Here is a 24750-nt window from a genome sequence, read left to right as displayed (position 1 = left end):
TTTTGAAAAAATACAAATATTTAGACTGGAAGAAGAGCTTTTCTCCTTGAGAATATAATTGAAAACTGGAATTTATTTATTTACTTCAATACACTCAATACTCCTCCACTAAGAATCCATTTTGGAAAATGGATAGAACAGGACAAGGACATTGTTCATGTATCTGGAGACCAAGGTATAAATCTGAATGAGAACAGCAAGTGAAATTAGTTGACAATAATCACAATATTTCTCAGAATATATAAGTTGGTCAGCACGTCCTGACAATAATTTTGAAAGAGTAAAGAGAAAGGGCCAAGAGCTACGTTGTGAACTCAAAGCATGGTGTAAGCAGAACGACAAAAAATTATCTCCACTGTAGCCCAGAAGATACTTGAACTCTCAGATTCACAATTACTAAGACTTAGACCTTTTGTTTTCCTAGGGTTTGGGTTGCTTTGGGTGTTTTGGGTTTGTGGGTTTTTTATTCATTTCTAATTCCATCACACAAGAATATGATGAATTTGTAAGTTCATGAAAATATGTGTAACAAAAGTGTCAGTACATACTCTCAAATTTATTCATAGGCAAACTTTCCTCTATTCTCAATAAGTTTTCTTTTTAAATGCAGTTTAGTATCTCCTACATAATCCATGAGGTACAAATAGGTGACAAACTGCATTGTTTTTAATTGGAGTGATTTTCTTCAAAATCCATGGGCCAGGCTCATTAGAGATCAATACTGACAGCAATGAAAAACTCAATCTGTTCACACACAGATGAATTACAGCATAGGCAGAGTAAGAGTAAAATTCCATAATAATTCTGACTTAACAAGCAAAATGTTCTTTCACTTTCCATGCCCATTCTTCAACCCCAGGCTTCTCCACTGAGGCAGCCAATAAAGCAGCCAATTGTGATATGCCCACTATAAATCCTACCCAAGAGCAACAATATGTCTCACATAGCTCACTAAAAAAGCATCAAAATAGCAACTCTCAGTCAACACTACAGCAGATATATGTTCTCAATGTGTCCCCTCACAGAAGCTCCTATGATCCACACTACCTAAGATTTATGGATAAATCAACACATTCAGTAGATATTTTAATTAATTTGTCGCCTATACTCTCTGCCCTTTCATTAATCCAATAAAGGTTTCCATGTAATGTGGACTATTCTGGCAAAATACAAGTTTTCCTTTCCAAACAGAGAATAACTTGTTGAAGTTCAAAAACAAAGAGAAAATGTAAATAGGATTTACTGAGGACGTTGCATGTTAGCTGCAAAAAGCAAATGCACATTCCAAAGAAGCTTCTGAATATCTAAGTAAAGGGAGCACAAACACAGAAAGAGTGAGATTTACTATCAGTTGTAACTGCTAAAATGAGAGCAAAGGAAAAATAATATCTGTCAGTAACTGTATTAATGGGAGATTGCTATGGAAGCCATTTAAGGAAATGCAAGACTTGGAATAGCATAATGATGAAGCTGCAGAAGAAAAAAAAATGTGCATATTGTTAATATGTTGCGGTATAGCTTCAGACATTTAAATTAATGAACTAATTTCAAACTTCAAGATGTCAAGCACTCCAATGACGATACATTTTCCATAGGAACTGTTTCCATTATATATCCATAAAACTCTTAAATAAAATTTCCATTAGTCTTTGATTTGAATAACGTGCAATTTCCACAGAAAAAGATTGAAAAATCATAAACAGTTACAAAATGCAGTGCAGCAAATCTACCACATTCAAGATCTATTTTTCAAACTATTCATCAACTCAAAATAATTGTATAAAATCAGCAAAAATATTCCAGATGCTCAGGAGAGGAAAGGCTGTTCTAGGTAATAGGTAAATGCAGAACTGAATGAAAGAAAATTAATTTCTTCCACTCGTTTTTCCATCACAGAAATGCTATTTCTGAATACTCACAACACTGACAAAATTGCTTTGTCTTAAAAATGCCTAAAAAATTCCCTGGGTTGGGTTTTTTTTTAATTCTGTACCATAAATTGATTACACTATACAACCTGTCATTTCTCATGTCAGATTTCTATTTGGTATGTTTTGAAAAGGCTGTGGTACTGAATCATTAAAACAGGGAGTGTTTGCATAATGTAAATACTGCTGACAAACTACTAACTGTAGAACTGGTAAGATGCCTTCATAATATGTAACCACTGATGTAATATTAGAAATTATTCCTACTACTCAAAGTTGCCATTTCAGCAATACATATGACTGTTTAAAATGCTATTCCAACACAGAGCAGGAGTCTTGGCAACCTGTATTTTATTCCCTGAAATCATAAAATAGTATCAAAATATTATCTATAATAAATACATGAAATACACGTTATCTAAGCTCCATTATCCTGATGGGTAAAAGCCAAAGAATACTTCTGTAAGGTTTAAATTCCCAGGAGAAGAAGAGCTCAGATCCTGTCTGCAAGCACACAATGGAATCACAGCTGACGATGCACATCTTTTTCTGGATGTCTCCATATGCTCAGGAGGGTTTTTTCCCCTCCTATCCCTCCCTGTTTCTCCCTCTCCGCCTCCCTTGCTCCCAGCATTACATTGAAGAATTTGTCATTATCTACTGCCAGAAGTATAAGAATGTTTTAACAACTAACAAAAATAAAGTAGTGCAGTGAACTTCACCTCATTTAAAAATAAAAATAGGGTATCCTGCCAGAGTAGCTGTCTGTAACTAAGTTAACTAACAGCAGAAAATGGGTGGATGAATGGATGCTGTTATATGCCTTCTATAAAGTAATTATCAATGTTACCCTGCTCCAAGTTTAAAATGCTGCGTCACACAGCCGAGTATATACAGTAACAACACATTTAACCTCTGACCTCTAAAACCAAACATGGCCATAAATGAATATTGAGCATTTAATGCCTATCAGAATACTGAAGAAATGTGTGGAATTTGTTAAATATACCTACTTGCATGCAAACTGCATTGTTTAGAGAGGCCAGCCACAGCAAATGTACAAAGAACTGACCACAGCAAGAACAGTTTTAGTTCAGTGCAGTGTTCCCTTTCTCCAATGCACAAACTATTAGTGCTCGGCAGACAAAGGGAGTTACCTTTACATTTAAATTTGGTAGCGGTCTTTGGTATGTCTTTTTCTTTCAACTGAACTGACAGCATCCTCAAGGCTCAGACCTCTTAAGCCTCTGCAATTCTGGTGTCAGGTGCTAGAGAAACTCCAGCTGAGCACAGATTTTGCCAATGAGAGTGTGACATCAGCAACAAAGGCAAGGAGCAGAAGACAGTGGGCATTGTAGCAGCAGCTGGCTCGCTCACTGACTTTGTTCTTCCTGCTGCAAAATCTGGGCTCCCTGCAGATGGGCTAGCTCTTACTGGTTTTTTGGAGGATGGAAGGAAAAGTTGAGAATGCCAACAGTACAGACAGTTTACATGTCTCTTTCAACAGAGTATTTCAGCCTTCTAACGAGCGAGCTACACCCTAAATGATTATAAAAACATAAACATTATTCTTAATTATTTTTTACTTCAGAGTCTCAGTTTAATGCAATACGCTACACTATATGTCTATAAATCCCTTACATTTTCTAATGCTTCCTCCAGACATAACCGTTATTTTCTCTCTCAAATAACACAACTACAGTTTAAAAACTTAAATTAATTCCAAAAGTACCAGTCTCGATGCAATAAAGTATGCCTTCCTCAAATGTCTTGAGTTTCAAATTTAGCACTGACACCACCAGGACACACAATGAGGAATTTACACACTTAGTAAAGAAGTGCCTTCAGACATTGCAGAGATACTGAAGAACCACATCAGACATGGATTTTCTCCCTAGTAAAGACCACAAGCCTCAGAAAATACAAAGTTGAGAAATCTTCAGGTTTTATGTGAAATAAAAGAGTACAGTGATTAAAAAGATGAGGTGACTGTAGCACGTTTTACATGCATTTATTGCATAATGCCCATCAAGATAAAAACATTAAAAATAATGTGATTCTCCAAAATATTGCATGATGTTAAAAAAAATGAACCCTTCTTCTTAAAGTTGTACACAGTGTTTCTGAAGGTTGAGTCCATGACAAAGTATTTTCTTCAAGACTGTAGATAACCAAGATTTCCTATGAACATTAAGCTTCTCACATTTACAGATTAACCATTTGGGGGCAATTTACAACCTTCCTTATCCCATATGACACAACAGAGTCTGTTGTGTCATACAGTCCAGTCCCCAAAGAGCTGTTACCACAAATGCAAAAGTAAGGGATACAAATGCACGAGTGGCCACATGTGTTTGTATACACATGTGTATGTGGAGATACATGCAAACCTGGTACATCCTATTTGCGACACCACCGCTGATGTAAACAAACAAGTGTTCTGGAAAAAAAATAGGAGGCACCAATACCTACACCAAGTGCAATAAAACAATCAGTTTCCATCCACACTAAGCTGTGTTTAAGCAAACAAGATCTCTGCTTTGGGGTGTAACAGTTTCGGTATGACATGAGATATGGTATACAACATGGTCACTTCTCAGAGAGCACCCAACACAGTGGACTGGCATCTCCCTCCCTTTGGGCACCATCAGAGGATTCCCCCACGAGAGTAGCCCACCAGGTGACCCAACACTGCCACTGGGAGCCAGGAAATTAACAGACTAGAGCTTTTTTTTATAGTTCAGTACATAAAAATCCCAAAAGGATAAAATCCAAATGACTGCCTTCAGCCACAATGGCAGAACAACAATGAAAAAAATGCTTAAAAGACTGGCAATCTTAAATGCTTACTTATTTACAGTGGCAATGGAGCTCTGCTGTAACTGCCATAGCCAGGTACTATATGCTTAGCTCAAATTATACTTATGGGTTGAGTTCTAAAGCCTATTCACCTGCTTTTTACTACTCCGAGAAAGAAAAAAAATAAAAGAAGAAAGAAATATACAAACAATTTATTATTATCGAACAAGCAGGCTGTTCTCCTTTCACAAGGAGACTCTCCTGGCTAAATTACAAGTATATTTATACAGTGTCCCACATACACACACTTGAGACCGAAGTATACAGGCTAACTCAAACTAAGTATATATCGTGATATACATCTATTACGACTTCCCAGTGACTACCGGCAATCTCCTTGCCTTGTTTGTGGTTTTTGGGTTTATTTCCCTCCCCCCCCCCTTTCTGCCAGGCTCTCGAGCAGGTTTCCCACAAAACTACACGGCCTGAATGCCCCTCTCCGGCAAGAGCAGCGTGCGGTTCCCGAGCTGGGGGAACGCTCAGGCCCAAGCGGCGGCAAAGGAGCCGAGGGGCAGCGAGGGAGGCGAGGGAGGCGGCTCCGGTTACGCCTGGCCCCGCAGCCTCCGAGCCGCGCGGTGCCCGCGGCGGCGCACACACCGCCCCCCGCGGAGGCGGGGAGGGGCCGCGCACCCGCCCTCCGCGCAGGCGGCGGGCACCTCCGCCCCCCTCCCCCGCGCCTCACGCGTGGGGCTCCGCCGGCCGCGGAGCGCCCCGCCTGCAGCCGCCGCCCGCTGCGGGGAAGCGGGAGGGAGCGGAGGGGCACCCGCCCAGGGACCCCGGCCCCGCGCCCGGCCGGCTGCTCCCCTCTTCCCCCCCTCCTCCTGCCGCCGCTCCCCGCCCCGCGCACACACGCAGACACACGGCACTGCGGCGGCCGGGCCCCCACCCCTCCCCGGGCCGCGGGGAGGCGGCGGCCGGGCGCCCCGAGCTGCGCTCGCACGCAGCTGCGACGCCCCGCCGCCCGCCCCCGCGGCTCGGCCCGGCCCGGCTGCGCGGCGCGCACGGGCAGGCACAGCCCCCGCGCAGAAAGTTAAGAGAAGTTGCCCGCTTCGCCCCCTCCTTCCCCTCGCGTCCCCTGAGAGCGCCGAGCGGCGGCTCGGCGCCCTGCGCAGGGGGAAGGGGAGAGGGCGCCGGGCGGCGCGGTCCCTGCCCGGCGCGGAAAGGGGGGCGGCCGGCTCGGCCCCGCGGCCGGAGCGCGGAGCGGCCCGCGCCGCCGCGCACCGAGGCGTCGTCAGCCGGGGAAGGGGAGGCGGCGTGCGCCGCTCTGCTCCCCAAATCACCCCTTTTGTCATCGGGGAGAGACCCTCCCTCAAGTTTCGCTATCGCTGCGTGGCGGGGGTGAGGGGGAACGTCCTGAACAGTCCCTTCAAAATCGCACCCCGCTGCCCCATCTTCCCCCGGCGCGGCCAGGGCAGCCCCTGACCCCCAGATCAGCCCCTCTCGCCTTCCCGATTCCTCGCACTTTCCCCCCCAGCCAGGGGCGCGGAGAGGCGGCACCCGACCTCCGCCTGGCCTGGGAGCAGGAAACCGGCCCCCTCGGCCCGGCAGGGTGGGGTGCCCTATCCCCCCCCACCCCCCTCCCTCGCCGAAAGAGGAGGACGTCCCGGAGAAGTAACCCCGCGCGCCCACCCCCCCCCTCCGCCCGCCGCCGGGGTGCGAGCACGATGCCCCGGCGAGGGGCGGCCCCGCGGTCCCTCGGCTCCCCACGGAGGGGCCGCAGCCCCCGCCCCGCTCCCCCCGCCGCCGGCGCGGGGGAAGCCGCCTCGCCGCGGCCGCGGTGCCGCCCGCCAACGCCGCCCCTCCGCGCACCGGCGCGGCCCCGGGCGTCCCCCCGGCGCTACACGGGGCGGCCGGGCAGGCGCGGGGGGCTCGGGCACACCCCCCGCCGCGCCGGGGCCGTGCGGGAGCCGTTACCGGGGTCAGTGCCGTCTCCCGCCGCTGCCGCCGGCGCTGACCTTCGCTTTGTAAGATGAAGCTGAAGCTGGGGCTGCGGCCGCCATGTTCCTTTTTAATAACTGCCTGCTTGTTTATTTCAATGGAGACCCTCCCACCGCTCGCCCTCCTCCTCCTCCTCCTCCTCCCCTTCTACCCAGAGGAGGGCTGGACGGGGAGGAGGCAGGGGAGGCACAAGTCACTCCCCCCTGCCCCCCGGCACGGCGGCAGCGGCCGGGCCCCGGGCGGGGGGAGGCCGGGCCGGGCGGGCGGCAGCGCGGCGCGGTCCGGGGGCCGCCACCGCCCCTCGGCGCTGCCGCTCGGCGGAGCGCGGGGCCGCTCGGCGCCCCGCCCGCAGGGACAATGGCAGCCGCCCCGCTCGCAGCCCTGCGCAGCGCTCCCGGGAGCCTCCTCCTCGGAACCCGAACCGGGGAGAAAGGGGAAGGCAGAAACACGGTCCTTCGCCCTCGGAGGGAGAGGGAGAGACTTTGGCTCTGGCCCTTTGCTGTCCGTCCTTGGAGGAACCCCGCTCTCAGGCGGGACCGGAGCAGTCAGCCCTGCTCTTACGGCTTTCGGTGGCCCATATTCACGAAAACAGGGAAGCGAGGCGGGGGGATACAGTCTTATTTCCTTTCTTTGCCTCCGGGATTAAAAAAAAAAAAAAAAAAAAAAAAAAAAAAGACACACATACTGAAAATCGTGTCAGCTGTATCTCACTCATGGGAGCAAGAGGATTGAGATGCAGGCTTTCCCTAGATTGGAGGAGTGAATACATGAGTTAAAATTTGTTAAGGGCGGGAGGGCGATTGTTAAACATTGCCCTTTAGTTCAAGAAGCAATCCGTGATGCAGAAATCCTATCTTACAAGAAGAGCTTTACGTTTTCACACGTATCGATAATGGCGAGTTGTACTTTACACTGCAACAGTCGTTATTTTTAACATATTCTAGCCTGGATGTGCAGCCCCGAGTTGTTCTGTAGCTATCTGCAGATTATATATTGTTCCTGGTGGTATATCTAACTCTGCTTGTAATTAGGCTTGTCCAATATTTTTTTGATAATAATCCTTGCTTTTCAGATGGTTACATTTTGCCCTACTGTGCTGCATACAATTTCCCACACTTGTCCGACTTCATTTTTCTTAAGCTGTTTTCTTGCATTGGGCAAAAATAGTTCAATTGTTTCTCCAAACAAATTAAAGGAAAACTCTTTCCCACTCTCCTCCCCCATGTAAAAGAGAGAAGCCTTTGCAATCAACTAGCTGGAAACTTGCAGTATTTTCTTCTGCTATTGAGAGAACTTAGAAACGGGAGGGATGGCCATCAGAAATCTGTTTGAATTCAGCCCCATTAGAGATGGGGATGAAGGGATTGTCACTCTCATATGCTCAATTGGAGCTTTGATGCGATAGTAACCAAAGATCCAATCCACATTAATGCCACTGTTTTAGCTGGAGTACTTTTGACATCATCTTCAGAAGATGGGCTGCAGCAGCTGAAAAGGACAACCTTGCTCCCTGTCCCTCCCCATCAGCTGCATTTGGAAGAGAAATTACTTCGTCTTCAGGAAACTCTTCCACCCTGCCCATACACAGGCAGGCAAAAGAGAGATTGAGTGTTCTCTCTGTAGAACAGACAGAACAGAATATTGCCTTGAAGTAACAGATCAAGTAAGAGTAGCTTTTATTTGAGGGGAAAAAAGAGAAGGAAAAAATAACCAAAACCCTAACCAGCAAAAAAAAAAAAAAAGGGGGGGGGGGGTAAAGGGTCCTCGAGAGAGAGAGCTTTTCCTCTGACCTCATTTGTCATATCTGTGCAAATCTCTGTAGCAAATAAGCTAAAAGTTATATGGGCAATAATCTCATTTTCCTCACAGTTGAGATTTGTACTCTGATGCAAAGTGAAACAGTGGTTCACTGGGGGAAAAAAAAGAAAAAAAGTATATTTCTAATTTTGTGGCCTTAAACAGTCCAATTCAGAATTGCACAGGTAAGTTTAATTCCAGTATTTCTAATTTAGGAAAGCTTGATTTTTATTTTTTTAATTTTTTTTATGACATCCAACTTTAATATAACCAAAAATCTTTATTAAACTAATACCTAAATCCACCAGGAAAATCAAGGAAGATCTTATAACTTGCTGTGGTAGGAGCACAAAAACTAGCCCATATAACATGGAGTTTATAGTATCAACATTGACAAAAAGCCCTGGCTCCTGTGTGGCTAAGTTTCCTAGTCAAACTGTGTGGGAGAGGAAATTTTAACTACATGCAGATGCTCAGATCCACTGAAATTTGTTAGTAGCTTCCTTCTAACTCATAAGCAAATACATTTTATCAGCTAAGGCCAAAACTCAAAGCCCTGGTTACAAGTATCATTGTATGCAAAGACCTGTAATGATGTTATTCCTAACTACTGTTCTTTAAAGGGAAGGGACCATCTCCCAGATGGAAAATAGATTTGATAAACACACTTCAGTGCAGATTTTATTTAGCATTACAGCTCTTCTCTGAAACTTCTCCACTATCACCATTGCTGTATTGTGCTGACTAGAGTAGGCTCAGATTTTCAGCAAAAGCTTCATCCATTCTAAATACGAGTAATACAAGCTTCCTGTCATCCTCTTGTTGTCACTTTCTTCCCCTTCTTTCTGCTGCTTGTTGTTTTGTTCACAACATCACTTTATGCACTCATTTGATTATTCACTGTGATTTGCAAACCTTTCCTGGTGTGAAAATTAGCATTGAGAGAAGTTTTTAATTATTTTGAGTTTTCAGTGAGATTTGGTAGAATTTCCTCTCATAACTTTTTCTTCCTCCCCTAAATTAACAGGAAAAAATTAAAAATCTGAATGCAGCCATGTTTTCATGGTCAGTACAGTCATATATTGTCAATGCTCTTTTTTCTTACCTTTTCTATGTACCACGTTTCTTTAAAAATTGGTGAACAGAGTAAAACTAGCACTTGCAGGTGTGTTTCTAACTGGTTTTCAAATAAGTGAAGTCATTTTTCCATAAGGTGAAAGGTTATGGACAAACTGTTGGTAGCTTATGGACTTGGTAGGCCATTCAGGTATGGCTGCTGTCTCATAAAGCTCTACCTGCAGCTTATATCCATAAGGAAGAATGGTTTATGTGCACCTGCTGACATGAGGGCTATATGTAACACAGCTGTTGGTGCACAAAGCCTTTTTCATGAGCAGCTGCATTTACTCTGTAGAATCACTTTGCCCACCTTTATGGGGAATTGAATCCCCATTTATTCATTAACCTTCCCAAGTGTATTTGAATATGGCCTTTATGAAACCAATAAGATTTTTGTTGATACAGTATATACCTAACTCAAAATCACAAAAAGAAAAAAAAAAAAGAAAAAGAGAGAACCAAAATGAAATTCAAAACCATGTAAAATACTCCACTATCTTAACCTTCTTCAGGATTCAGGGGACCTATTGAGGTCTTCTGGTTAAAGCCTCATCTCCAAGTAGGGCCAATTTTGAAGTCGTGCCATGTTTTCCAGGGTCATTACCAGATGGTTTTTACTGTCTACAGCCTTTTTGAACTACCCATTCCACAATTTGAACACATCTGTGAGGTTTGGTTTTTTTTTTCCATGATGTCTAATTGGTCTGCTCCAGCTTATGCTTATTGCTCCCACAATGAAAAGTTTACTGTGGACTTCCTAGAAGGCTCCATCTTCTTTATATCTGCCCATTAAGAACCTGAAGAGAAAATTAAATTTTACGCTAGCCCTCTTTTCTTCAGACTAATGGCCTGACCTTCTTGGTCTCTTCTTGTACATCATATGCTCCAGCACCCTCACCATTGTGGTGGCCCTCCTCTGGATTTTCTTTTTTATGTCTTGTGTCTTTCACATGCTGAGTAGCTCAGAACTGCATTCAGTTTTCCAGATGTGGTCTCACTCAATGGATGGGAATAACTGCTTTTCTCAACCTGCTGGCCATTCTTTTGCTGTTGCAGCCTAGGATGCTGTTGACCTTTGTTGGAAGGTCACTGCTGACTTACTGGTTGCTCACCAGGACTCCCAAATTTCTTTATGAAAATCCTTTCCTCTTGCTTCATAAACCAATGGCTATTCTGCACCAGATGCAAGATGCTGTGCCACCACTCTCTGGACTTCGTGAAGTTCCTGGCAGCCCATTTCTCCAGTCTGCTATGGTTGTCCAGAGCGCTGACCACTCTCTCCCACTTGTTGTGATCTGCTCTTCACCTCATCACTGAAGTCACTGACCATGTTACACAGTAACAATCACAGTATCCACCCTTGAAGTACACTGGCCACCAGCAGGACCTGCTCCCGCTGATGGCAGACTTTGAGACTAATGGTCCCAGCAATGTTCTACCTTATCTCCTACTCACCCTAGTTCATACCTCTCCAATGTGGTTAAAGGAGGTCTATGGTTGATTGTGTCTAAAGCTTTGTTAAAGACAATTAAACGACATCAGCTGCTCTCCACAGATTCACTTATCTCGTTGTAAAACCCAGTCATATTGGTCAGGCAGAAGTTGCCTTTTGTAAATTCTTGCAAAGAGAGAAATGGATACACTAACTTGCTGCCTGCCCCCAGGTACCTTATTGCCTTTCACACACCTGGAGAAGGTATCCAGGAGTATTTACTACTTAATCCTCCCACAGACTGATGTCAGGCTGGCTGGCCTGTGGTTCCTTGCATCTCCCTCCTAGAAGATGGACTTGACATTTGCCTTTTTCCACCTTCTCCCATCACCACAACCTTTACTCACTACACCACCGCACCAACCCCCTGGCATGACACACACACCCTATAGCTCCTACAACTGCGGTGACCCTCGGACCTCCATTCACAGCTCCAAACTATTGCTGATTATCCTGCTTCCATTAGCCCTTTACCACCCTTTCAAACCTAGACACTGACTTACACAGCTTCTTTTAAAGCATCTGGGCTGTGGCTCAGGTTCTTCAAGGACACTTTGGCTTTATCATGATTTCATACAGTGCTACAACAGGCTCATCAAGAGCTTGCAGTGAGGAGCATATCCTACGCATGTAGCACTTATATGGTTAGAAAAGTTTTTCCAAGAAAAGCTTTAGACATAAATATATATATATATATATTTTGCACCTCAAATAATAAGCTCCTGACTTAAAAAAATGGCTAATTAAACATCTTGTATGTTTACGCATTATAAATTCAATAATATGCTTCACAGTAATTTTTTAAAAAATAAATTAATGTCAAAAAGCTTAATACATTTTTAATACCAAAAAAAATCAGTCAAGATAATTTTACTAAATAAAATGTTTTGAAGAAAGTTACAAATATATAGGCTAAGAATAAGAATCTTAATTGATATTTGTTTAAATATTTTTATACTAGAATAAAAGACCCATTTTATTCATGCTACTTTTGGTAAACCATTCATGCTAAGAGAAAATCATGTTCAGAAGGAAATACACCTGTAGAACTGAAGCACAGCTGCTATAATAGTAACAGAAATTTGGTATTTATATTTCTCATACTGTAATGTCATACCAAAACCTTTGCCTTTTTACCTTGCTGGATGCACCTCCATTTACCTAGCCTGCTTGTTTGTTACTTTCTTCAGCTATGTATAATAATTGTGAGCACATGAAGTGCTGGATCAGACAAGCAAAACCTGCCTCTAAATCTCTTCTTTAGAACACTGTGAGGGGACTGCTGTAAAATTCCAGCCCTGAGAAAAGGGGTAGTGCCTGCTGGTACTCCTGGACCCAGCGCCTGGTGATCTCCAGAGGTCCTTTTCAGCCTCAGGAATTCTGTGGCTCTGTGATATTTTTGTGAAAAAAAATAATTCTTTATGCCATTCTGCTTTATTTTGCACTGATCTCCAACTTTTTCAACTGTTCTTTTCTTTAACCCCCTTTTTTCCCCCTTTTGCCCTGATTGTCTCTTTTATCTTTGTTTTTGCTAGTCTTTTATTCTCAGTCTCTCCCATATTCTCATCCTTCAGAACGTGTTCAACAATAGTTATGCTGTGACATATTCTGTATATTCATGCAGTCTATTAAAAAAGACACTGCCGTCCCTCCTACTGAGGATTTAAAAAGCCCACCTCACCCTTTCACTCTGCCTTTAACCAAAATGGCAAACAGCCCTCAAGCATACACATTAAGGGGCAGAACTGAGCTACTTATAAGAAATAGAGGTAGAAGTGTTTCATTATGGTTTTTCTGGTTAAAGAGCAGTGTTGTCTTCCCCTTGTAATTACACTGTTGAATACGTTAACTTACCTTTTGTTTAGGATTGTGCAATACTGTCTTCTTCCCTTGATTTCCTGCACTTATATATACAAATTTTTGTACCTTCACAAGATTTGCATATTGAAGATCATTGCTGAGGAAGGGCATAATTAAAGGCCGTCCCATCATTACCAAGAGGAGATGTACACATGAACAAGCCCCCTTTGTGCTGCTCTCTTTGGGATGTGCTCTGAAAATTGATTCTAAGGCAGATTTATTAATTCATAATTAACAATTATTTCTCATTGTTGACCATATACATTAGAAAACCTTCCTCCTAAATCATAAGCATGCAACCCTAAGTTAGTCTACGTCTTCTGTGTTGAAAGTACTTTCTAAACTTACTATTAAGATGATTACACCTTGAGTCTGATCAACCTCTGCTCACCACTGACCACTTACTATGTAAATCTAGGGTTGTGTACACATGTAAATTTACCATCTCATGTAATTTGAGTCCAGAAGATAGAAAAAAAATCAGAGTGGTAATGAAGCATGCTTTTAACTGGCAAAAACTAAGCATGTCTGTACAAGCAACACACATTTCATGCAGCAGACTTAAAATCTGCCTCCCTCTTTTGCAGTTCCTAATGCCATTGTGAAAGAAATGAAATTAAGATGGAAGGATGACAGTGATCTAGTCACAGAACCAGTTAAATGACTTTCCAAACTGGAGGCCACAGATAGCTTTTTGATTTACAGATAGCACAGAAGCTTGATCTCAGAAACTTTTAACTGAAGTAAATAAAGTCCAGAAAGTATGAAGTAAATTTAAAGAGTCTGGCTTCACTTCAAGAAAGAGTTAAGAGTTTCAAGTTATACTTCTGTAAATTCAGACAATCAGCTTCTTGCTCAATTTTTTTAATTTTTAGTTTCTTTAAAATTAATTTTTATTATTAAAACAATTACATTTTCATTAGAGCTTCTCAAACTCATGTCTAAACCCTAGAATAACAAAATTTTTGTATAGAATTATTTTAATCTAACAAAATTAGAAAAAAAAATATTGTCCCTAAACTTTTTGGACTATGTGGTAGGGCAGAGGTTTTCCATTCCCTGAGACTATCTCCATTTCACCCTAATGGCATGGCCTTTAAAAACTCCTTGACATCAGCTTCATCTGACTCACCAGAGGCATGAGGAATGGGGAATAGTCATCCTTGAAGACTGAGGCAGAGAGTGCAAAACAACCAGAACTGTTGAAGATTTCTCTAATCAGTTTTGGACATCTGTCCTCTTTCCCTGAACAGCTCCTTGGATTTGCAGACTCTGGTGGTCTCCTTGAACTGCCTTCCCTGCTTTGGGACTAGATGCTATTGCCACATGAACCTCCATGTGCAGGCCAAGATGACATATTGTTCACAATACAGTAAAAAATTTGTGGGTTTCTTTCTCCTTTCTTGCACTGGGAAGAAAAGGTAAAAGTGCTGAACTTTAAATAATCACTGCTAATAAAAATTGTCACCTTACCAAGATGAGTCTGCTCCAGCTCCTCTCACACTCAAGGAGACAGCTCTGTATCAGTAAAAGATAGTTCACATTTCTGAAGTTGTAATTCTACCATAGTACATTTTCACCTCTGTTTTTTCTAGACAGAGATTTTGCTTTTACTACACATACCTATTATCCATTAAATATGGCTTATCAGGAAATAGTAAAGTTAGCAAAAGCCAAGGCTGAAGAAGAGAGGCTACAGTTGTATTTATCTTGATATTTTTTCTTGTGCTGTCGCACTGCAGCCATTACACTTTTAAGTCTCAAATACATTTGTAATAATTATAGCAATGTTTAAAAATTTTAGACAGTAAAGCTGTTTCATTAAAAAAAAATGAGGAAAGAGAGTGAAAGAGAAATGGTTACACTAACTGAGGGTTCATATTTGCAGTAAGAAAAAACATGCTTGACTAGGTGCTTGAAAGATGATGTAAATGTACTGAATGGTTTGGAAAAGCACAATTTGTAATCATGTGTGTACTTACACACAACTTAACCAACTCAGCCTTACCATTGTCTGGTGAGTCCAACCTGACAGCGAAGGTAATGGGCTCTGTCAATAGCTCTGCTTGCACTCTTTAAATCAACAAGTGTTTTGCAAGAGCCACTGTAGCCCTAAGGTTTCGAAGAGAAACGATGTAAAGCCATTCCTCCTCCCCCACCTTTGCAGTCCTTTCTGCTTTGTCCCTCTCAGAAGACAAGTTACAGCCTAAGCTTTTCCCTACTCGTTTTGATGCTTGCACTTAAGAAAGATCCTGCGTTAGACAGTTCAAGTATATTCGATGAGATTCTTGTAAATACTGTGCTTGCTGAGATGTAGGCTTCCAGAACAAATTGGCCTTTGTGCTCTCCTCTACTAAGTCTCAGCCATATGTTTACTAAATGGAGAAAAAAAAAAGTCCTATAAAGGACAGACTGAGCTGAGACAAAGGTGTCCATCAGAGAGAACCAAAGTATTAAGAGGAATTTATTTTCTTTATAAGAAATGATCACATTCCCTCTTAGTTTAAATACAGCTGGGTTAAATATATAACCTGAATCCAGAAAAAAAAAAAAAAAAAAAAAAAAAAGTAACAATAAGATCATGAGGCTGAAAGAGGTCAGGAGGCCATCTGTGTCCACCCCCCTCCTTTAAGACAGGATGATCAACACCTGTCTCACTTCTAATGGATCGGTCTAACCTGTTCTTAATGACCTGTAATGAAGACATCTCAGCCTCCCAGGCAACTGCATTGCTTTAAACTTCTCACCATAAGTTTTTCTAGTGCCAAAACAGGGCTTCTTTTGCTGTAGTTTAGCTCTTTATCTTCTCCTCAAATCTACCGCAGATATGGAGGGGTCTTTTTTCCCCTCTCTTTACTATTCTCACCCTTTAGCAGAGCTGCAGCAGTGTTTCTCTTCAGTCTCTTGCTATCCTGAGCAAACACAGCTCCTTCTTGCTCTCCTTCCAGGGCACATTTTGCCGGTCCCTGCTCGCTCAAGCCGCTCTGGGCTTTCTGCTGTTGGTGCAGAGAAAGCAATTAATTAATGATACTGAGCATACTGCTTAGTCTGAGGCCTTACTGATGCTGAAAGCATTACTTTGCCATTGCCATAATTTCTCATGCAAGCTGTATGTCACTTTCCACATCACAATAATTATTTTATTTCTCCCCCACCCCTCTAACAATATGGCATTGCTCACTGTTGTTCAGAGATCAGATCTACCATCTTAACTTTAGGATTCCCCAAATTTTAAAATGCAGTTTAGTACATTATTACATACATTGTGTTGATGTGAGGACATACACCAATTCAGATTAAGACTTTTCCCAGCCATTACTTAAACAGAAATTGAAGAAAGAAATCTGACAGAGCTATTTAAAGCACAAATATTTGTACATTTTGGCAAAATCAAGACTCTAAATCAAAGCATGATAAACAAACAGCACCGCTAGTGCTTGTGAGCAGATCTGCTTGAATTTTTCAAATACAATGGCACATGCATTATTTTCTCTGTTGTCTTTATTTCTACAAATCAGGATCAGGAATATCAGAGAACCATCAAAAAACTACAGAAAAGGCTCAATAACACCTCATTATAGTCTTAAGACAAACATTCTGATATGTAGGGGGGAAAAAAGCCTTTCAGGATGGAGAAGGATACTGCTTATGTCTATGAAACTGAGATAGTCACATTTTCTTAGGTATTCTGTTCATAGCTATGTACTTTTCTAAACAGGTCACATAACTACAGGTTTAAACACAGGGCACTACCCTTCTGCTGTAGCAGTGATTACCTCTTGAACATGATCCCATTTTGCTAAGGACTGTACATCTTTATTGCAAAAAAAATTTCCCTGGCCAAATATTGCAAGCTAAATATGGGTGGACTGGGAGAAAAAAAAAACAACCAAACAAAAAAAACAACAACAATGCAACAACAAAAAAAACCCAACACCCCAACCCAAACTGCATGCCCCATCCTCACCCTCCACCTAGAGACTGGAGTTAAAGGGAGCAATGAAACACTGCCCAAGTACAGGGTTTGGTATGATAGAGAGGTGTCCTACTCCAGCAGCTGCTGAACTGTTGTTGAGTCACTTGGTAGAAACTAGAGCAGGGTAAACAATGCAACAATTCAAAAAATTCAGGAGACACCCTTAGGTAAGTGATTTGGCAAATATATTTAGCTTTGCTGGGGATACTCACTGAGTCTACTTACCTGTCTAAGCACCTTGCTAATCAGGAGGCTATTTAAGCTATTTGGAGCCTGAAACTGAAATGTAATCGTTTGAAGCTGGTGGGCCTGGTTTTAACTGGTTCTTGCAAGACAAAACCATGCATAATAAAATATACCTTCCAAACATGCATTTAGTTGAGTTTATTTGCTACCGATGTATTTTTTTTTAAGATTGTTTTTCATGCTCATTATTGTGGATCCATGTGGGTTTTTTTCTGTTAAAATGATATAATTAAAAAAAAAGAAATCAAACACGTGTAGTCATAACAATCCAACATAAGTATTCATTAAATACTTATAATTTTGAGGCAAAGCATGTCTGCAAGCAAAAAAAGGGGTTTTTTTTTGAAATTACTTAAATCTCATCCCCTACTACTTTGATAAAATCTTTCATTTTCTTCGAATAACAGTCACAGAGGAGGAACCCTGAATTGTGGCATGTAAAACAAGCTCTATTCAAGGAAAACAACGTGTAATTGTGTATAATTTGTGTACAATTTTGGATGTGTTGATTAACTTTTAGTGCATATGGTTTGTTTTTTCCATACTGGCTATCTTGTATGCAATTTTTAGTTTACAATCTACCCATAAAAACTGAGTAAAATATTACACATTCCTATTAAATTTGTTGTATACCTTTTCTGTGGAGGAACAGCTTGTGATTTTATTCAGGAATTCTATTTGATTGATTACTTTAATGTGTTCAGTTCCACAGTGTCTTACTTAGCATCCCCTTCACTAACACATTGTTTGTGAAAACTTGCGAATTTTAGAGTAAGAAAATATATTGGTTAGAGAAGTCAGGTATTGTATTTCTGTTTAAACATCAGACGGCCTCTGCAGCTATGTAGTAATAAATTGCAATTTTCTCATTGTGTGAGCTTATTTTCCTTGTATTTTCTCACTATTCTGTCAAAAACTAGAAGAAATAAATTATAATCATGGAGGCCAGGGAGAGAATGAGCAGGGAGTAGTAGGCTTGCCTATGTCTAATAAGACTTCCTAATTCACATAACTCAAACAAGAAAATCAAGTGAGCTGGCAAAACCCATACAATGGAATGAAGAAGTAATGCAAGAGTAATTTCTAATTAATGCTGTTTATTTTGCAGAAGCAGAATATTTAAACATCTGGAATTTCATCTGAACACCACCATTCAAATATGTTGTTTTTAAAAGATATATGTATCAGTTCTAATACAATGCGTTTTATCTAGAAATGTGCCTATATACGCATTATAGACATAAAATGACATCTATAAAATCACCTGCTGTAATTATTCATAGCCAATGCAAGTAAGTATGCTGAAATCAGGGCAAAATGACAAAGTAGTTGATGTTAAGAGAAAAAAATATAAAAATGTGAATTTCTGAGGAGACAAAATTCTAATAAACAAGACCAGTTTCAAGAGATAATTTCTCCTCTTTTCATGCACCATGCCAGTTTGGTGACTGGAGTCAGAAATTCTGGAAATGAAATGCAAATTAGGGTGAAACTGAAAATCAAGTTGTTTCTTATACAAGAAAATGTGCATACATTTCAGATATCCCATAATCCATAACCAAATCATGACTGAATTGCTACTTCAGAGCAAGTGGAAAGTTTTATTGAAAAAAAAAAAAAAGAATAAAGAAAAAAAATTAAGTTCCTGAGTAGTCAAGGTATGGAAATACTTCTTTATACCTGCAGCAATCTCAAACTTCATATGTTTCTCTAAGACCTGCCTATCTACCTGTAATCCAGAGAGAAACACTTGAGAAAATCCGGTATAGATTGCAATAAAGATAGAATCTACACTGAAATGTGGCTTGATTTTATTGGAAAAAAAGCTACAAAAAATTACAATGTGAAGGTTCAACCCTATGCTGTGTTTTGTAAATGCAAGTACTATTCTAAATACAAGCAGAAAGGAACCTCGCCCTAACTCAAATCACAGTGTCTGCAACTACCACTTACTGGAAAAAAAAAATAAAAAGAGGACAAGAACACTTTGTAGTTCTTGTGTAACTGGTTCACACACAGGTAGGTAGAAATCTGCATCAAACCCCTGTGTCAGCTCTTTTTCCTATGAGTGCTGTGTGTTACCCTTTCCTTGCCCCATGAAATGGGGTGGAACTGCAGGGCTGACGTCACTTACACAGAGCAAACCAAGTTGTGCAGCACTAAAAGCAGACCACAGACAGCTTTTCTTTGGCTATACCCTATGCTTTTTTCCAGCCAGCAGCAGCCATCTCTCTGTATTGCAAGCTCTTCGTATTGATACTGCTCTTTACTGCCTGTTCTAAGGAGGAAATGCTGCAATGAGCAAGGCAGTGGAAGCCAAACAGCTTGCAGTGTATCAGCTCCAAACTGAAGGCTTGAAATTCCCTAAACATACTAGGTTTTTATTTAAAAGCACGGAACAGCTGTACTATTTCACAGTCAATTGCTGAGTTTTATATACCAGTAATCAAGCCCTACTGTCACATCCAAATTCCTGTGTGTCTGGGGGTTCCAGACGCAATAGGTGCTGAGGTATTGTAAATCAGGCAAGACTTTAGGACTTATAGGTCCTTGTAAAACTTCTCAACAAAAATTACTATGGAAGTCAACTTTCAAAGCTGACAAAATTTAGCAATCCCAGCATGGTTTTAATTGTGGAAAAAGCAATGCAAACATCCAAGTTTTAGAAAACAAAAATACTGCTTTGGGCTTCTTAGCCAAAATAATGAGATGTTATGTAACTCTTGGGTCAAGGTGTCCATTTCAGTTCAAGCCAGTACAGAGGCACGAATATGCACCCCTTGGATTATAACCTGGAAAGTTTCTAGTGGGGTACTCTTGCCCCAGCTGCACTCCTTTAAATCAGTCCTTACCTTTCTCGTATCTTCTCTTGGTCTTTACTTCCTCTTTCACTGAGACCGTTAAAAAATCTGCAGGCTCCCTTTTCAACAGAGAAGTTGCTTTCTTTTTCATCTTCACCAAGAGGGGAGGCCACGAGGGGGGAAGGACATGATCACAGGAGTGGCTGGAGCTTGGCACACCTGCCTCAGTATGTGCTGGCAAGTGTAATGAGGTTCCCCAGCTCTCCAAAGCCAATGCTCAACCTCAGCAGTTCCTTACAGGCACCAGGAAGAAAAAATTGCACTGCTGACAATTCAAAGTAATAATTATGTGAGGAAACAACAAAAAATAATAAATATTCTGAAATTTACTTGTTTCTTGCTTTTTAAAAAGCAAGCAAATATTGCTTTTTTGTTGTTGTTGTTGTAGTTATTTTTTGTTGAAACTTCTTTTCTTGAAACCTGGACACCAATTTGATGGGGAGGAAGGCTGAGGAAAAAAAAAAAGTCTCTACCCAATGGCAACAAAGGGCAACTCCCCCTTGCCTGCTGTAGGCAGAGCATTTAATTGGAAGCCACACGACTTTGGGTACCAGACAGCAGCAGGCCAGAGATGAGCAGCCTCAGCACTCAGTACCAACAGGCACCTATTTTGACTTCTTATACATGAACAGGCCTGAAATGAGCATAAGGAAAACATGTCTGATGCCAATGAGCCTGATGAGCAGAGATGGAGCTCACAGCAGCAAAACTTACTATGCAATTTCCTTGTATCTCCATAGAACACTTTCCATAAGCAATTAATTCACTTATGAACTAATTAGATGTTCAACACCTTTATAACTTAGGTCCTCATAGTAAAAAATTAACAAAGTATATTATTTCTGTTTGTAGAAGTGAATTTCCTACAAAGTAATAACTTTTCTTTGGACTTTAATTCCTTAGTTAATTTGATTGCATGAATTAAGATGTAGAAGCTTCATCAAGAATATAGCTAGTTGAAGTCTCTTCATGGTCTTTTTTTAAGGGATACAAAAATTTCTGTTTATGTAGCTTTGTTTGGGAACCTAACATTTACTGAGATAAATGGTAAGGTAATTATATTCAATGCTACTGAAAGAAAATGACAGAGAAGGTTATGTAATCGTTCTATTTCTGCAAATCCATGTTTTTTAGTTGCTAGTCTGCAATCTGTATTTTACCCAGTAATATCCCAATTTCCTCCCTAAGACAAGCTGCAAATTGAGTTTATAGTTTATTTTAATATTTCCTGCCATCAAATTATATGGATAAGAAATCCTGTATATTCGTGCCACAATCCCATTTCTAAGAAGAAAAGAATATACGACTTGTAGTATAATATTGTCATGCAAATGGATTTGAGTCTCCCTATCTTAGCTTGCCCAGAGTTTGAAATCTTTTAAAGTAAACAACATATTTTTTTAAGTTAGCTGGAGAATGAACTTAGAAACTTCACATGGAACACTGAGATATCATCTTTCAAAATGAACAAAATAATGGAGAGTAAAAAAAATGTTCTCATTTAACATGGTTTTGCTTAGAGTTCCATTAAGAAATGAAGAACAGCTCTCCAAGACCTTCACTGAACTACTACAATATAACTTGAGACACAAACCAGATCTACACAAAACAGATCTTTGGGTTTTACTGAGCACAAGTTTTGTGACATGAATGTTTAATTTCATTAGAAGATGAGGATGAAAGTCAAAGAAAGAATTATAGCTGCATTAAATTTCAAAAGGAAAAAAAAACCAATCACTCTGCAGGAAGGAGAATATAGGGCAGGAGAACAAGGTATCTTTATGAGATTGGTGAAAGTACTTTGATATCCTAAGAAAAAAATGTTGACAATTGGCATGAATAAGTAAAAGTAAGGGGAAACATAGTGGGACCATCATAACTCCAGGTCCAAGCAAACTATAAAAAAAAAAGTAAAAAATACTAAATTATATCATAATAAATAGGCAAGACAAAACTGATTGAGAGAGGAATTTAAAATTGCTATTTACATAGTTTTAACACAGTCAAAATAATTACTAAAAATCCAGCACAGCACAGAAATTATACATTCATTGAGATTTCTTCAATTAGATATTTTTGCAGCAAATATATAGCAAGAGAAAACACTTGTTACTTCTAATACTAGCTGATATGCAAAGTACACTGTACAGTGAGGGGAAATGAATGCAATGATTGCCAAGATTTAACAGTTGGTTATTTCAGGGTAGTTGAAATTTAATGTGGTTTGTTCTCCTGTCCTCAATGCTTTCGGAAAATCAGGTCCCCTCTGATGTTTTCTCAGAAACTGGGGCACACAGAATAACTAGCAATTTGTTAAAACTGTGGCCTGAAAATACCTTCAGGAAATAGACAACTGCAAAAAGTTTGATGAGTATTTTGACTGACTCCTGTGAAAATTTTGGGCAGAGGCAGAATCCGGTGGAATGTCCAACAATGAATATTAACACGTAAGTCACACCTCCTCAAAAGAAAAACTAAAATGCAGCATACTAGCTGATAAAACTATGAAGAAAAAAAATCCAGCTTATTTATGAGATGGACAAACAACCTCCTAGTGTGTCAGAATAATCACTAACAAGTAAACCCATATCAGATACATTGAATATTTTGGAAAGTACCAAACTAAAAGCCAGGAATAACCAATATCTTTCACTGTGACAACCTAACCACAGTGCTGTGTGATGCTGGTGAGTTCATTTCTGACCATGTTACCATGACAAGTCGATGCAATTAATGCTAATAACACAGGATGCAGTGGTGTTTTAATTTCTGTAGAGCATTATAAAACTACGAAGTGCTACATACTGTATTTTTATTACTGCTGTCACAATAATCTTTATTTTTCAGCCAGAAAGCTGCAGGTAAATCTTTTTAGCATACTGTATATAGGATATCTACAACCATCAAGACTGTTGTCCAGAAAAAATAAGATACAATTGTTCAAAGGTATTTGAATATGTTCTAGAGAAAGTTAAGACCAGAAAGAAAGCATGTAAAGCCCTAAATTTGGGTCTACTCAAAAATCTTCATTTTCTCTTATCCTTGCATCAGGTGTCTTTTTCAGTCCATGCTCTGGACTTGCAGCCACATGGGTGCCTACTCTCTAAATTAAAATCAGAAATTACTAGAGAGTATTCTGGAGAACATTTATCTCTCTACATACATTTTCCAGACTCATAATGAGTAACCTCATAAAGGAAGTTCTTTGAATGCTTTGAATTTTATCTCACGGCAGCAGATCAGAAGAGAAAACTATTGCTCCAAGTAAGATTCAGCAAGGATCCAAATACACCTGAAAGAAATATGATACAATTTTATTTAAAATGCTTTGAGAATGGAAGTAACACCTATAATCCCCAACCTGGTTGTCCTCATGAAATTATAGCAGGGCCTGTTTCACAGGTTTGTGTGACGGTTGGTGATGTGTCTTATTAATCTTATATAAAGAGTGACTTCAAGATGAAGTTTGAAGCTTGAAAGCCATTTAAAGACATCTATAAAAACCAGAAAGGTAAGCAGTGAGAATGTGAGTTTATTTAGCTTTCTATGAGCTTAAGGAGGTTTATAAATTGGTTTCATCTCATTTAGCAGCTTCATTAATACAATGGCAGAGCATGCTGTAAACAACATGCTAATCACATCACATAATGCTAAAATGAGAGGGTCTGATGGCGTTAATAAGAATGGAGATAGTATAAAAAAAAACAAACCAAAACAAAAACCAGAGACAATGAAAACAGTGTAAGAAAATACAATAACAAGCTTTGAAAATTATTATAGGGAGAGTGCAGGCAAAGGCAGTGAAGGGAAGGCGGAGCGGCGGAAGCAGGCGTGCTCAGGCAGCCCTGCAGGTGACACTAGACAGCGATTTGGAGGCGGTTTCGCAACGTGATGCAGTAGCACAAAAAGGATGTAAAATTCAGGCTGCTACTGTGGCATTTCTCTTCTAATAGAGCAGAGAAAGACAATCCTAGCTAAATCTGGCTCACTCTTCACTCCCAGAAGACGTGCGGCATGCTGGCGTAGATTGAAACGAGCTGAAATGAAGGGTAGAAAGAGAGAAAAGGTCTTAAAGGTTGCAAGGAGAACATTAAACCCTTAGGTTCTGAAATTTCCCCTTCACAAATGTTACAAGAGGCAAAGTTTGGAAACATTAGATAAAACATGATGGAGGGAAATGAAGAAGGGGGTTGGCAATGGGTATATTTTTTGATTGAGTCAAATCATTCCAGCCAGAAACCATTCAAAATCTCTTGCAGATGAATGGTGGCAAATTAGAAATGGGTTGTCATTCTCTCTGCTAGTCTCACAGAGAAAGGCTTCATTTTGCAAAGGCCTTGTGCCAAATGACATCTCCATCAGTCACAACAAAGGAATCAAGATCTGAAAGGAGAAGACAAGCAGCTTCTTTTCAGATGTATGTGCTCTCAATAATTCTTAAATTATTTCATGAACAATATTCATCATGAGGACCAGGGGCTCATTATATGCATTTTTCACAAGAATTCTGACCAACATTTTAATAATGTGTCATTCTGAAAGCTGACACTCAAATCATATTAAATCATTTGAAGTGTAAAGCCACAAACTCTGCTGTTTAGCAAAGAGCATCACTGCCATTAGATTTTGGTACTCCCTTTTTCTGCCAAAGTCTCCTTTAACTTGTGCTGTCCC

General features: G+C 40.7%; 1 protein-coding gene across 5 annotated transcripts in view; it reads right to left on the bottom strand.

The window, feature by feature from the left end:
* Positions 1-6915, bottom strand: part of NCOA2 (nuclear receptor coactivator 2) — a 189290-nt gene extending 182375 nt beyond the window's left edge. For 2 of the 5 annotated variants that reach the window (XM_086885505.1, XM_086885517.1), the window contains exon 1: positions 6702-6879. The gene's annotated coding sequence lies outside the window, so the exon portion shown is untranslated. Of the gene's footprint in view, positions 1-6701 lie in introns of all 5 variants that reach the window. The other 3 variants (XM_086885498.1, XM_086885494.1, XM_086885514.1) reach the window with 3 other exon arrangements.
* Positions 6916-24750: the final 17835 nt, after the last annotated feature.

This window comes from Cyanistes caeruleus, chromosome 1, assembly GCF_971803275.1.
Source record: "Cyanistes caeruleus chromosome 1, bCyaCae1.hap1.1, whole genome shotgun sequence".
NCBI lineage: Eukaryota > Metazoa > Chordata > Aves > Passeriformes > Paridae > Cyanistes > Cyanistes caeruleus.
This window is presented reverse-complemented; position numbering and strand designations above follow the sequence as displayed.